Source organism: Monomorium pharaonis, chromosome 3 (assembly GCF_013373865.1).
Source record: "Monomorium pharaonis isolate MP-MQ-018 chromosome 3, ASM1337386v2, whole genome shotgun sequence".
NCBI lineage: Eukaryota > Metazoa > Arthropoda > Insecta > Hymenoptera > Formicidae > Monomorium > Monomorium pharaonis.
Window position 1 is genome coordinate 21,139,278 of NC_050469.1, and position 14,283 is coordinate 21,153,560.

Below are 14,283 nucleotides of genomic sequence, written 5' to 3' on the forward strand. Positions count from 1 at the left end.
GAACCAATTTCAAGTGAATTTCGACGGTGAAACCGGCGCGGAGCTGCGGTCGATCTGTGTGGTATCAGAACTCTCCAACAGCAGCGGACCCACGACGAACCAAGCGGAGCGAATCTAACGAGGACCCGAAAGAGAGGCTCCGACAATTACCAGTACCTCAGACGAGCGGCAACGAGCGGGTCCGCGTGCTACTCCTCCCTTTGCACTCCGGCCGAGTATAAACTGGACAGGTTTCGACGGTGTAATTAGTAATGTAAGAAAGAGAAAGCTGAAGAGGAAGATAGATAGAACAAGATGGAGAGAGAGAAAAAGAGAGAGAAGTGAAAGAAAAAAGGGGAACCAAAATAGGGGAAAAAGGGGAAGAGAAAAGATAGAAATAGAAGAGAAAGATAGAAATTTATAATTATAATAAATTTAAAAAAGTGTTACAACACATGTTAAGTATAATAATATTTTTTCCAAAACGTCTTTGTTTTGTATTGAAAAATTTTTATGGAAAAGAAATTAGAAAAATATTACTTTCCAATAGATTTCGACGAATACTCGATAAACAGAAATCACAGATAAAGGAAATTGCTTATTGAAAGCTGGCATTATTCTTATACCTGATCTCCGTCCAACGACCCCGATACTCAATTTGGATCAGCGCGAATTAAAGCTGAAGCGCGGCTCGTGCTCGCGGACCCGGTCGGTCCGCGAGCACGCGCGTATCCGATGGCATGCACACACGCACACACACACGCGTACTCACGACGCCTTTCGACGCGCACACATACACACACGGGAGCCTACTGGCCCCGTGGCATACGAACCTACAAACCGAGCCGAGTGCTCCCAATCACTTCAGAGCCCGAGCGGAACAAACGCCGCGGCCAACGCACCTTTTTTTCGTCCTTCGGACTTTTACGTTCGCGCGCGTTACGAGTGCGCGTGTGCCGCACGTGCATGGATAAACAACACGATCCTCGGCGGGTTAGGTCCTCGGCGGTAACGAGATCTCGGCGAACATTCGGCGCACCTTAACTTGCAACGGGCATTAAAAGTCGAAATTACACCCAGGAGCACCGAACCGACCTTGGAAACGAGCACGACGAGGGCTCCCGAAGGGATTTAAAGCGCTGCATAACGATCCCGCGAAAAAGCATCCGTTGTATATACGTGTATATACATTTTTTCATGAGGACATTCTCAAGATCCTCACGAGCAGACCCTCGTGGGTGCGATAATGAAAATGTCACCGGTAATTGCCGCGCGTCAAATCGCCTCGATCGTGTAACGAAGTAACGAGTAACGAAGAAGCCGGATCGTTATCTCCCGCCTGTCTTTCCCATCGCTTGATGCGTCTCGCTATAAATTGGTAATACTCTCGTTATACTCGCTTTGCCGCCGTCGCGCGTAAATTGCATCGGTACCACGAGCAGGAAGAAGCGGTCTCCCAAGTAAAGCCGATTTCATCCCTCGTCAAACTTTACACGAGCGCGAAAACGCTGCCCAGGTATTGCGAGTTCAAAACGGTTGGGTTTCAGGAATAATTTTCATACAAGTTTGACAAGTTTGTCCTCAATCTCTTCGCCAGAACATCGTAACTCTGTAAAGGGAAGCTGTCGAACGGGTAGAAAAACACCCACGACCTAAAAGCCAAAGAGACGCGCATTCCTTCTCGATGCAAAAAAAAAAAGAGGTCGCCGACGTATACTTTATATCGTCGTATACTTAAATAAAAGATCGAAAAAAGTATTTATAATTATTTGCATAAAGAATATTATTTCTGATCCGACGTCGATTAAACGAAAGGTTTTTAAACTAAAAGAGACCGCAAGATAAAAGAGCTCTCTTATTAATTCCAATTTAGATGAGAAACAAATGTCCCTTAAGAAAGAATCGTAACTTTTATTCATAAAATTAAACGAAAGGACCGGAAATTTTAGTGATTATGTGTGCCGCGCATTTTTAGGGCACTACATGCGACGCACGAATGGAAGGACGTAGAGCGAGATATCGAAGGGTATAATTAGGGTGAAACTGAACCATATATTGAATTAACCGAGCAGAAGTGTCGTGGTATCGTCATTAATGGTTAGTGGAGTACCACTCTCCACTGTTCGTCGAAATGAGAGAGAGAGAGAGAGAGAGAGAGAGAGAGAAAACGAGCTTCAATACCTGGTCGGCTGATAAACAACCCAATGGAATAAACATCGTGATGAGTCTCTCGTGCACACGCGCGCGCCTCTTTGCCGGCCACGCGACCGCCACGTTCGCTCTATCTGGAGGCTTCATCTTCTATCCTTCTCTCTTTCTCTCTCTCCTCCTCCCATCCTCCCGCCATTCCCGCCATCTTCCCGCGCTTTCCTTCCACGGAATGCCGATGGCTATCTCACATCACTTCCACCCCCTTTCAAAAGAGAATCTCTTCTTCGTCTTCTCCCTGATCTCTTCGGGGCTTGCGATTCCCCTTTCTCATCACTTCGAGTTGCTTCTTTTAGAGTCTGTTTATAATAGCCGAGATAATCGTATGAGATGGGCACATCCCGTCCGATCATCCGCTAGCTCTTGTTTCAGCAGCGGCGGCAAGACGTGGCGATCGCGAATCGACACTTGAATCTTATGTAATTGACGGAATAACACATTTTTTGCCGCCGAATGATCGCACGTAGATACTGCGCTTGCGGTCGGTAATTGTTACTTAATACATTGTGGTTGTGAGGAGAAACGAGTTTCGGCGCGGGTAAATTTAGGACTACGCCACCTATTTTTTACCACTCCCAATAATCAGGTGCGAAGGAGAGACTTTAGCCTTTGGGCTTTAACGTAACAAGCGCGAAAAGTGTTCGATGCTCCGTACGTACAGTCAGCAGCAGACCGGTCGAAAATGGCTTTTTACTTTATAATTTCTAAGAATATTGGTATAAATTGGAGGTACTAATAATATCAAAATGTTAAATATATAAGTATATACATTAAGTAAAACGAGAATTAACATTTAAAGAGTTATTAATCATTTTAATTTTTTTATTAAAGCTACTGAAAAGTGTCACAAAAAATTATTAGTCATACATAAGTAAATTAGATAATCGAAAGCAAACGCGCGGCGACCGTGTTCGGCGTGCCATTCCAAACTTTCCGTTAAAAAAAATTAGGAGTCGAGTGGTCGAGCGCGATTGGTTCCCATCGCTAGGAGCAGCAACGGCAGCGGGACCGGCAGCAACTTCTTGGGTTCCCACCGAACCCGGGTTCTTCATCTTTGTCCAACCCGCCGTGTGGCCGATCCCTTTCTCGGGCAGAGCGGCGTATCGTGAAATGCGCTCCCGGGGCGGTGGCGGTGTTTTATTTTCTCGACGTGCGTGCGCGCCGCGCGCGCCTTGCACCGACTGCAACAGTGTTGCCCGCCGAAGAAGGAGGGTTCGCGTATACGCGTCGGGATGGACGGGAAAGTGAGAACTCGGTAAATGCGCTGCGCCGCACGAGTTATATAATAAATACGCGACACATTGTATAATGTACGCGATATGCGAGATGGAAATTAGATCGCGCGGGATATGTCCTAGAAAGCACGTGCAATCACCGATTGTAAAGCTACAAACTCATTTTGTAAATACGTATACGATATGTAAATTTGTGCTCGATCTTAATTTGTTAGATTTGATGAATTTGTCAAGTTGAAAAAATGTTACGCAACTTCAAAATAACTCTATAATAATTTAAAACTCTAGTCACCGACTTACATTCTTTCCATCTAGAAAAAGGTATAAACTATCCACCAATTCTTGCTTTAGGAAATTGAAATTAGTAATCTTTTATTTTAAAGCGTGGCAACTCGTTAAAAAGCACTAATCTAGCATTGTAGTGTTAACACAATTTTTAACAAACGTAAAAGAGATTACGTTGCACTTTTTGTTTCCGTCGGCGAAAATCTGCTGATTAAACAAAATTACGTATCATTTAAAACATTCAGTAAACCGGTACCTTATTGAAATCGTGGCAAGCGCGAATAACTTTGCATAAATTTTCTCAAAGCTTAGAAATGACATTGCGCGGGTCAATGCTAATGTTACGTGCGTTTCACATTCGATCGTTCCATTGTGAATGCGGAATAACGATAACGTTTCGAAGCCACGTGCGCCAAGTGCACGAACGTTGCATCCTCGCATCGACGCTTACTCTGGAATCTTGCGTCACCACAACTGCATTTTCCGTTGGCACGCAATTGCGCGTTACACTCGTACGTACAATTCTCCCGATCGTCAAGGAACACGGCATCGGAAATCGGCCGAGAGACCGTCAGTTATCTCTTTGTCTCTGCCGATATTTACGCTCATGTCGCTCGTCCCCCCCGTTTTTTTTTCTTTTCCCGTTCGTCCTGCAACACTGTTTCATTCACGAAACTGGTTGTGGACACGTCGGCCCATTAAGAGCGCGACCGCAACCGCACGCACGCGTATCAAAATTGTGGCATTCTTAGAAGCGCAGTAATTGGCAAAGTCGCGCTAAATTATACCGCCACGTTTATCTCCCGATAATTTACCAAAGCCGCGTCTCTCTTTTCCTCTCTCTCTCTCTCTCTCTCTCTTTTTCTCGCGCGCGCGCGGCCGCGTGCTTCCTCCCGTACCACAGTTATCCGTCGCATTACGTGAATTACGATAACTTTGACTGGTACCCAACCTCAGTCGCGAAATTTTCAACACAAATGTTTTACTTGTCGTCCGTTGTCGCGCGAGGGAAGAGATACACGGGTGGGCATAAATTGCTACCTGAACGGTCAAATAAATTGCTACCTCTTCCTTGCCTAGCGAGAGAGAGAGAGAGAGAGAGAGAAATCGCTCTCCCTCTGCGACTCTTCACGCGGAATCCAATTTGTGATAAAGGCGGCGTTCGGGCGAAAAACACAACAACGTGGAATTTAAGATCTGCAAAAACAGGACTGCCCAACGCAAGGCGTTACGACGCGCACGGCGTCCGACATGAAATTACATCTTGTCTCTACCTCTTGCACGCGATAAATACTTTAATATCGCGCGGCCGCATTAACCCATCGAATGTTGCCTGCCGACGACGCGTAATTACGTTTCGCAGCGTATTTTCTGCTTGTTGAGAGAGTTGGAATCTGTAACAAATGGAGAATACGTATGTATGTACGTACGCGCCTTTCCCCCTTATCTCGTGTTACCCCTCGTGTTGCATCTCCTCCCCGCCCCTTTTGACGCACCCGTTTCTGCGGCCGTTTCGACCGAGAAAGAACAGGTCACGTACGTATAATATGTATATATATATATATATATATATATATATATATGTATGTATGTATGTATGTATGTATGTATGTACATATATTCCCACTGAAACCCCGCTGCCGCTGCTCGCAACTTGCATTTGGAAATTGTGGCATTCGCGGAATTATGATAATTGGAGACTTCCCCGAGAGCGCCATATTATCTTCGTTTATCCGTCGACAATTTGTACGCCGTACGTAATTCCGACGCGATACAATGTATACGAACGACTGCATATGCACCCATCCCAGGGGCGGCGCCGCCCCCTTTCTCGCGTGATCGCCGACGAATATAACCGAGAATTTTCTTGAGCCGTTATTTCGTCAGAAAATCGTAAATGATCGTTGACGGTGACCATCGGTTTTTAGCGCACGTAATCGCTCAACGAGGCGCATCTCCGCAAACCCTATTAGTCCTATCGACCCTCCGACAATTTTGTTTCTTCATATTTCGCACGCTGCGGACCACGCGCCTTGTGCAGCCGTAATAAACGATTGCGACTACGCGTGCGACGCGATAATAATCTCGAGCGTGCAACCGTCACTCGTGTCCGATACGTATTAGCCGCGGATCGAAATCGAGGCGGCGAGTGCATCCTCATACGGACGCAGAAAGTCGAGCGAAAGGACGGAATGAGTCTTGCCGGCGGGCGATTTCCCCGTCGCGTACGAAAAGAGCTTTCACGCGAGTGAATGATCGATCAGGGCGCGCGATCGAAGCTGTTGAAGTTAAATTGATTGCCGATCCTGTTCCAACGATGTCCCAAACTCCCGTTCCCTTCAAAGAGATCAAAGACGCCCTTTACCGAATCGCGTGGCTCTCGACGAGAGAGAGAGACTTTGTGGCTCCCGGGAGACAATAGACCGAGGCTTACAATGGCGAATCCATTGAATTTCGCGAAGACGTTGATTCTGTCCCGTGAGCCCCGTCCCGAGGACAATATAATCTACGCTTCAACGATCAATCTAGCTTCCATTAACGACTACAATCAGTAGATTAGCGAGAACTGTTATGTCGAAAGGACGCAATACCGAATAGCGAATCCGTAGGGTACGTTTTTTGGAAGAATACTTTCAATTTACGACCGCGCCGCTAAATTGAAAAAGTTTCTTCTCACATCGCATTGGCGGTCAGTGACGCGAGACGCGGTGTCAAATTGATTTTCTTTAGAACCTACAAAAAATTTCAGTAGCCCTTCCACGAATAACAATATATGATGCACTGATAGAAAAATGTGTCGTATTTGTGACTGTATATATATACATGGTAAAATAATTATAGTCAGGAATATCATTTTTACAGTAATTATCACTATAATATTAGTATTATAGTAACCATATACTGTATTTTCAAGCTGTATAATTTATTCTACCATTTTTTCATAGTTGGCATCGTTACAAGTGTATGTTTATTACTAATATTATTGTAATAGTTGCCACAAAAATAATATTCCTGATTATAATTATTTTACTACGCAATTACATGTCGTAAATATCATATATTTGTCTATCAGTGCACCGAACAGCAAGCGGACCAACGTGTGAATTTAAAAACTGAATCAAAATACATACTTATTTACGTATGTTTTTAAATTGTTACTTCGTGCTGCATTCTTCTTATTTCTAATTAATATTATTTAAGAATTTTGGGCTCGCATTTTTAGGACGCTCCCGGATCGGTTCGACACACTGCGCCGGCGAGTACGTAATTTCTGCACGCGAAATTCCGCTCGCTCGCGCCAGAGAGTGTCCACTCTCTTTTTCCATCGAGCTGGTCGCGGGCTCCATCCCTCCTTTCCGCGGTGTATCATTACGGACTCGCGTGCGCTGCCCCCGGTCATTCTCGTCTCATCTCGAGCAGGATTCCCCATCTTTCTCCCTCTTTCGCTCGCTTCCGAGACCACGAACCGCATGGGCATGCGCGTGAGTGCGTGCGTGCGTGCGTGCGTGCGTGCGTGCGTGCGTGCGTGCGTGCGCCCGTCCGGTCCTTTTTTTTCGGCACCCGTGGCGAACGCGGCCGACGTTCGCCGACGACGCGGCGGCGCGCGGCGTATCGAGGCAGGTATCGGATGCACCACGTCTGATCGAACGATCGCCCATACCGTCGATCGATCTTCCCGTCGCGGCGACCGCCGCGGCGCTCCTCATTCGATAGCGCCGTGGAAATTGATGCGATACACTTACGTCGAATTAATCGCATTCTATCCTGGGTAATGAGCCGCGCGGAGATCGAGCCGTGACGAATAGCGTTTGCAGTTCTAAATGTTATTTTGACACGATAGTCTAATATTTGAGACCTCTTCACATGTCACGTCCCTGTAAAGTAGGGATTTCTCGAAAAAATTAAAAGGCGGAAAGAAAGAAATCTCCCCTCACAAAGAATCGTTTTTCGCGCAGATAATTTGAATTTTCGCATCCCTTTAATAATAACTTATAATATTACAATAGCAAAAACAACTATAATATTGTGAGTGTTTTTTTTTTTTTGTTTACAGTCATGCATATTTGATTTTGTCCTTATATGTTAAATAAAGAAATATGCAGAATACATGCATAATCTTTAATTATAACTTTATTAAACTCTATGAATAAAAGAATAATACTGAAACCTGATGCTGGGTAATTTCGAAAACAGTTCGCAAGATATATCGATAGTACAAATTTCGCTGGTCTTGAAAATCGAGACGGTCAGGGGGAACGGCGTTAGATTTCGACGAAATTTTCGTCAGGCTACCCTTGTAGATTTAATCTGCGATCGCGAAAGACGAACGCGCTCGATCCATCGAAAGTCGCGAGGATGAGGGACCGACTCTAGAGGAACTCGTTTGGATAGGAAATAATAGGGGCCCGTTCCTTCCCTTTATGTACCCTATTTGTAAAATGCACCGTTGCGCACTCGGTCTCTATGTTAGATCGATATACATTTCTCTCTTTCTCTCTTTCTCTCTTTCTCTCTCCGATCCCGTAGATCTACCAACCCTCGATAAATACATCCGGAACTTATTGGCGAACGCGCTTCAATCTACTCTGCCATTTCGAAAATCGATCCTCTTGCTATTCCCGACGCTGCTACAATCGACGAAGTCAATTGAATCGCTCTACGGTGACTCTTATGTATTAAAAGTAGTGTTAATTAAGTCACAACTTGCAAAATTTTAAATTTAACGTATTGCATTAAAATCTAAAAAAATGCAGCTTATTGAAATGGAATAATTGTATGCAGTGACCCGAATAATATCGATTCTTTATTAACGACATCTAATTAGTGTTCTCACTTCCTTGTTTCAAATTGCAAATGCGTATGCGTATAGAAAAATGTGTTTATTATTGCTATATATTATTTTGTTATATGTTACATATTTTTAAAAATAAGAGAATATTTTTTATAAAGTTATATTCGAGTTCGAATGTGTTTTCTTTTCGCTTCGTGAAAGCAAAAAGCGTTCAAAGTTTTCTTGAAATGACTAAATTAGTTATCAAAAAAACCTTAATTTTCGAACTGAATATCGAGTTAAATTGTAAGATCCTCAAAATTTATCGTAAAGAATAATTATCGAGCAACCGCCATTTTTGGGGACTGACGATCGAATTAATTTCGATTAACTTCGATCCTACATTAGCCACGCGAAAGAGCGATGCCCCTCTGGTCCTCGTTAACAACTCCGGAGTGATGCTAGACTCGGATAGGAAGCGCAGGAACACGTCCGAGATCGTTTTCAGCGATAAATCGAGCGCGCCCGGGCAGCGTGCGCACCGAGAAAAGATGATCGCTGCTTCCAACGATATACAGCACACACAACCGGGCTATACCATCTTGATAATAACCGCCATCCCGCTGTTAGACAATTTGACAACGAATTCGTCTTCCAACCCCCGCCGCAACCTGGCTTCTCCTTTTCGAGTCGTTAGCTACCTTAACGAGTTTCACGAATTGTCTATACGTTAAATTGAAGTTCGATTTAACGCCTTCGTATCGGAATTGTGTCCTACTTTTCTAATAAGATAACTTAGAAGAACATCGATGTAACGCAATAAAATTTTATTAACACATAATTAATAAGTGCGACAAATGCAATACGATAAATGTTAAAACATTAAAATACATTCAAAATAAATAAATAATTAGGATTCTCAAATTATTAAAAAATAAAGTAATCACGAGCTAACAAGAGTCCATACGCGGATGTAAATACAAAAGTGTATTTGTATAAATGTTGTATAATTTAATAATCGTGAAATAAAGAAACGCGAAGTATGCTCTTCAGCTTCTTTCTAAACCTTTCTCGAGCATTCGAATGCGACGCAAAACGTCATGAACAAGAACAGTAACAAAACTGAATTGTTTCAGTTTACTTTGTTCACAGTACCTCATTATGTTCAAAATGTTTTTTTATTAAAGAGGGACATCCCATTTCAAGTCATTAAAAGTTATCAAAGATTATTAATTTAACAAACGATATTTATATAAGAATTAAGTAGTTTCTTTACGAGTATTTCTTTACTGCGTTCAATATCATTATTATTATTGCATTTCGATGTTCGATCTATGAGAGAAAAGCTTAAGGTTATCGAAAAAATTTCAATGGTCCGTAATAACTAGTGGAGAATTCAGAGGAGTTTTAACTCCTTGTCGTTACGTAATTACATGAAAGAATGAAAGAGAGCCATGTCGTAAACAACCGGTATCCCATCTTTAACGACGTGATTAAGATTTTCTCGAAATTATGAAGCCGTAAAATGCAGTTACTTTATGGTGCTCCCTCTCATTCCAATGTCCACCGTGTGCCGGAAGGCCTCAAAAAATTCCAAAGACCCTTCTAGAAACGAAAAAAGAAAGATTCGAGGTTCAAACAAAATTATAAATAAACGCAACACCAGGTCCACACATAGTCATGCTAACTAATGTATTAGAATTTCATGCGACGGTAAAATCACGCCATCGCCAGTGCAATTATACGCTCGTGTGTATAATGCATAATGTAATAGTGATGATTGATCACAATCAATTGAATTACATTCATTAAAATTGCTACGTAAATTGCTACGTAAATTGCCACGCTGTGCAAATTTTGCAACGTTTGAAAGAAGCTTATATTTAAGCAATGCAGGTGAATCAACATATGCACCGCTTTTAATTGGGCGCGCGACAGAATTTATTATCGAAGATATCTCGAAACGGGAGCAGCGAGCTAAATTAATACTCGATATTGACGAATTTTCTCCGCGAATTTTGTACGGCTCGCAAGTTGTGCCGCATTAAATGCGTCACGCGAAATTATTGACTCCCGACATGTTTACGAAGTTGAGTCGATTAGAGAGAGGACCCCGAGATTGCAGAAACGGGTTCATCGGGGCCCCCAAGACCGATCGCGTCACGCTGCCGGTGCATAAAATGATAAAAATGACGCGGCAAGAGCAAGATCGAACGCACGCTAACGCATGCCAGTCAGCAGGCAATTTGCGTATACGTGAAGAAAATAACGTCGGCGTGGCCGTTTAATCACGATACTTTCTGCCCCGTATACGATTGTCCTTTTTGTGGCTCGCGCCGGCACGTCCGGCACGCACACCCGAGACTAATTATCACGTTTTCAATTAACAGACGCGCTGCGGCTGTTGAAATTGTCCGAGATTTTCTCACAGGGAGCGCTAACGCTTTCTCATTAATTCCCACCCAATCCAGATCGTCCCTTCGATATCGCTTTTCGACACTTGGTGAAAAAAATATTTCAAAAGAACTTATATGCAGCATCGGTTAATAAATAAATGCAATCACGAGGTATAGAACATAAAAATCACGATGAATCGCTCGTATTATAATGAAGCAAGCCTGTTGAATAACGAGAAAGTGATTCTTGCATTTTACCGTTTTAACAATTAGGTGTTTACGATCGAGCGCGGTCGTTTCAAGTACGCCACGTGTTTCGTTTAACATTAATTACATTGTATCGGCGTGTAGCACAAAGTTATCTCTCTACCGCCTGCGTAAGAGAAATATCTTCTCCACAGGCGTATCGCGGTGCAGCCTAGTATCAGGCGTAAGTATCATCTCTTGTGAGAGATACCATCTCGTCTGTAATCTCTGTCATAATGATAATTATATGTACATAATTAAATGCTTCAATTCTATCTATTATTTTATTTATATTATTTATATTAAAAGGAAAAATATAATAAAATTCTCATTATTTAGTGACGTGACTGCTACATTACTTTTTAAAGATGCTAAAAATACTTATATTGAGAGTATATCGAAATATCGTTTCTAGAAATAATATAAATAACAATGTAGCTATGTTAAGATAACTTATAAAAACAATATTATTTTTGATATCTAATTACACACAGAAAAATATTCTCATGCTAAGAAAAGCAATTACTCAATTTTTAATTCTTCTATTAACGGTTATCATTTCAAAAAATATCTCCTTTATAATCGTCTTAAAATTATAGCAACTCATTATTGACTTGAAACAAATAATATTTACTTAATATATGCTCCTGTACTTCCGTGTACATAGAAGAATATATATTAAGTAAATATTACTTATTTCAACCATGTTCCATAAGTTTATATTTGCAAATCTAAGTTCATAAAACTTAATCAAAATATATCTTGAATCCTAGTAGTACGTCGATCAAGAATATCAAATTCAAACAAGAATTCGATTTACTTGTTACTGTGACTTTCCTTCGATACAATTTCATAATATCCTTCGAAAGAGTATTACATTAAGACAATTATAACAAAAACATTCTTTGTCAACCGTTATTTATCAGAAGAAAAAAAAACAAATTAAGTGATCGCTTTTTGTGGCAGGATTTTTTCAGTCCAAAAATTTCAAGCAATTTTTTTTTTTTTAATGCACGTACGAAAATACTCGCCTGTCCGCTCGGTCAACCGACCTATTCGTCTTACAGACTCGCGGCGTCATTATCATATTACTCGGCCGTTATCGCGTTACGACGCGACGCGCGGAGCCGGCACTCGCCGATTTCACCGCGCGCGAGAGAGCGCGGGAGCGCAATTATTTCCGATGCCACGTGCCCCGTTCCATCGCGACGTGTCTCTTATTATCTCGGGGAAGGGCCCGACGAGGACGGGCGAACGTGGGCCGGCGTACGAAGACGGCGATACGAAGATCGCACCTGTCGCGCCCGTCGCGAGAAAGCAAGGTGCAAGAGCGAAGGTAACGCTCGCTCGCGCCACGCCGCGCGATATCGGCCTAATGAGCCCCGCTGCGCGCGCGCGCGCGAGCGTATCGACGATCACGCGTGCGACGCGCACGTGCGTGCTACCTACGAATATACGCCTTATTAATGCCGTAAGGAAACGTTGGAAAATTGATTATCGCGAGAATTGCGGTCACGGTTACGCAACGAGCGCGACGTTTTTAAATGATGTTCCCGTAACTTCTGTATCTCGGACTACGCCGTATCGGAGATTAAAGATTTGCGAGATGAAAATTGCAATTCCATCAATCAAAACGAAACGAATTAAAGTTATTCGACTGGTCGAATTCACCATGCTCGATTCGCAATTTCGAATCCCCACCGCGTCGCTCGGTACACGCTCAACATCGGTATTCGCGGTCGCTGCTATAAATCTCACGTCAAGAGAACCATGTAAAAGCGGATGAGGTATTCGTAATAAGATATCTTATGATCAAGACTGCGTCACATTCTGATTGGGATATATACGAAATTATATTCGTTCGACTGTTCGGCCAAAAATATCAATGCGTTTCGTAACCAAGATTGGACGTGTTTTCACGTAAAATATAAATAAATCGAGATTGTGCGTGTACAAAGTAAACTACGTAAATTATGTGTCGTTTTTATGCAAACAATAAATTACTGTTTTCTGTACTTTGTTATCCAATGTGTACATTGCTTGCTTGTATCGTCCACACGAAAAAAAATCGCATGCATGTAATCGCGTAACATAAGTAATCCATGTACTGAGAAAAAAGAATGCTAGATTGAAAGAAATATTTTTTTGAATTTAGTATTTTTTTCTCTCAGTGTGTAAACTTTGAACGATTCGTTCCTAAGCCCACTTCGCGAGATAAAGGGAACGTAAAGAATAATCATGGCGCCGTCAGCCGGCAGCGACTGACTGGACGTATTTATCCATATAATTATTGATCGCTGCAAAATAGTCGCTAGATCGAGAGAAGTCCTTCTTACTCCGCGAGAGGGTGCCCAGGAACGAATCGTCGCCGAGTCGGGTACGACATAACCCCGCTAACGCTCCGCAATTGTTAAGAAAAAATTACACTTACCTGGTAGTTGCTCCGGTTTCGCCCGATGCCTCCAGGTCTCCTTCTCCTCCTTCTCCTCGTCCTCCTCCTCCTTCTCCTTTCGAATCGTTGCACTATAACAATCTCTCGCGGAAGATTAATTACCATCGCGCGACGTTTTGCGAGGCACTCTCTTCGTGTCCCTCGAGCCGGCGACTCGTGTCTTATCGCGCGCACTCACAATCAAGTCCGGAAACGGACAATGGACAAGCAAGGGTGCTGTCCTTCAATAGCCTCGGGAAGCGGAATCGCGAAAGCACTCGGGTCGGCGAGAGAATCGTATTCGAAACGAGGGGGGCGAGAGGGGGGTCGATGTAAAGAGGTTAAGTCGGCCGTAAACTCGCGCGACGGTGGCCCCCTTATCACTCACCAGTCGTTTCCATTTTACGTTGAATATGAATAACACGCACGTGTGAGGTACTCGTATCTCTGCTTCGAGCGGTCATTGTTAATCGTGAGAGCTTGTCGACGGTGCGGAAAGATGATTTTCCCTTTAGAGATCGCGTCTCACGAAGCGCGACGACACGGATCCGAACGGACTCTCGTCACGCCGCGCCGCTACGTCCCCGTCCGCCCGCCTGTCCGACCGCCTGAATCTCGTCGCGAGATTGACAAGCGCGGCAACTTCAGGTAAATAAAAAAGGCGCGCTCGAACGTCGTAAACACAGGCGTCAGGACCGCGTGTTGCCGTTGAGAAATCTTTCACTCAATCTT